The sequence below is a fragment of the Corvus hawaiiensis genome, chromosome 29, assembly GCF_020740725.1.
Source record: "Corvus hawaiiensis isolate bCorHaw1 chromosome 29, bCorHaw1.pri.cur, whole genome shotgun sequence".
Classification (NCBI taxonomy): domain Eukaryota; kingdom Metazoa; phylum Chordata; class Aves; order Passeriformes; family Corvidae; genus Corvus; species Corvus hawaiiensis.
In genome coordinates this window covers 2,800,613-2,803,037 of record NC_063241.1, presented here as the reverse complement: position 1 = coordinate 2,803,037, position 2,425 = coordinate 2,800,613, and positions in this window count along the sequence as shown.

Here is a 2,425-nt window from a genome sequence, read left to right as displayed (position 1 = left end):
GGGGGTCCTAAAGGGGTTTGGGGGTCCTAAAGGGGTTTGGGGGCCCCTAAAGGGGTTGGGGCTGCCAAGAGAGGGATGACGAACCCTAAAGGGGTTTGGGGCCCTAAAGGGGTTTGGGGGGTGCCAAGAGAGGGGTGACGAACCCCTAAAGGGGTTTGGGGGCCCTAAAGGGGTTTGGGGGTCCTAAAGGGGTTTGGGGGCCCTAAAGGGGTTTGGGGGCTGCCAAGTGAGGGATGACGAACCCTAAAGGGGGTTTGGGGGGCCCTAAAGGGGTTTGGGGGCTGCCAAGAGAGGGGTGACGAACCTAAAGGGGTTTGGGGGCTGCCAGGATGGGCACAGAGGACCCTAAAGACAGCGAGGGATTGGGGTCCCCAAATTTGGGGTGGGGAGGGTGACAGGAGGGGGCAGGGCTGGCGGGGTGCGGGGTTGGGGACAGGGAGGGGACACGGGGACACCCCCGTGGGACAGGGCTCGGTTTGGGGTCCCAACTGCTCCTTTTGGGGGGAGGAATGGGGTCAGCATCCCAAAAATGGGGGGGTTCCTACCCCTCACTCCCAGTTTGGGGTCACATCCTGCTCCTTTTGGGATCGGGGATGGGGTCAGCATCCCAAAAATGGGGGGGTTCTACCCCTCATGCCTTAGTTTGGGGTCACATCCTGCTCCTTTTGGGATCGGGGGATGGGGTCAGCATCCCAAAAATGAGGGGGTTCTACCCCTCATGCCTAGTTTGGGGTCACATCCTGCTCCTTTTGGGACGCGGAAAGGGACCAAGATCCGTCCCCCACAAATCATCCCTGGAGAGGGATGCGGGAATTCCTCTGGGAAGAGGCGGCCGAGCAGTTCCATGATTTCTATCCCAAACCCAGGAGGATCCCGTGGGGGTTATCCCAAACCCAGGAGCGATCCCGTGGGGTTTATCCCAAATCCAGGAGAATCCCGTGGGGTTTATCCCAAACCCAGGAGCGATCCTGTGGGGTTTATCCCAGAACCCCAGGAGGATCCTGTGGGGTTTTATCCCAAACCCAAGAGCGATCCCGTGGGTTTTATCCCAAATCCAGGAGGATCCTGTGGGGTTTATCCCAAACCCAGGAGGATCCCGTGGTGTTTATCCAAACCCAGGAGTGATCCCGTGGGGTTTATCCCAAATCCAGGAGTGATCCCGTGGGGTTTATCCCAAACCCAGGAGGATCCTGTGGGGTTTATCCCAAACCCAGGAGCGATCCCGTGGGGTTTATCCCAAACCCAGGAGGATCCTGTGGGTTTATCCCAAATCCAGGAGGATCCTGTGGGGTTTATCCCAAACCCGGGAGGATCCCGTGGTGTTTATCCCAAACCCAGGAGCGATCCCGTGGGGTTTATCCCACACCCAGGAGGATCCTGTGGGGTTTATCCCAAATCCAGGAGGATCCCGTGGGGTTTATCCCAAACCCAGGAACGATCCCGTGGGGTTTATCCCAAACCCAGAAGGATCCTGTGGGGTTTATCCCAAACCCAGAACCCTTTTCCTGGCGGATTTTCCCCAAGAAAAAACCCCAGTGGGACATCCCGATCCTACACAGCGGGAATGGGGTTTTCCATAGGGACAGAGAGGCGGGAAAGGAAGGGGAAAAAATCGGGAATAGGGGAAAAAAATGGGAATTGTGCCGGAAAAACCTTGGAGAAGCTGAGCACAAAGGCCGGGAATTCCCAATCTGCCGGAGCCGGAATCTCAATGAGGCCGGAGAGTTCCCATTGTCAGGGGGACAATGGGGAGCAGATGTCGGGGACAGGGCTGGGGATGGGGCTGGCCCTAAAGGGGTTTGGGATCAGCCGGGATGGGGCCCTAAAGGGGTTTGGGGAATAGGGAAAAGCGACCCTAAAGGGGTTTGGGATCTGCCAGGATGGGGACAATCAATCCCAAAAAGGTTTGGGAATGGGGATGGGGCCCTAAAGGGGTTTGGGAAGGGGAATAACAGCCCCAAAGGGGTTTGGGAATGAGGAAAAGAGACCCTAAAGGGGTTTGGGAATGGAGATGGGGCCCTAAAGGGGTTTGGGAATGGGGACTGGAGCCCTAAAGGGGTTTGGGAATGAGGAAAGAAACCCTAAAGGGTTTGGGAAGGGGACAGGGCCCTAAAGGGATTTGGGAAGGGGGAAAAGCGACCCTAAAGGGGTTGGGAAGGGGGATAACAGCCCCAAAGGGATTTGGGAATGGGGAAAAGAGACCCTAAAGGGGTTTGGGAATGGGGAAAGAAACCCTAAAGGGGTTTGGGAAGGGGGAAAAGCGACCCTAAAGGGGTTTGGGAAGGGGGATAACAGCCCCAAAGGGATTTGGGAATGGGGAAAAGAGACCCTAAAGGGGTTTGGGATATGGGGAAAGAAACCCTAAAGGGGTTTGGGAAGGGGGAAAAGCGACCCTAAAGGGGTTTGGGATCTACAGGGATGGGGA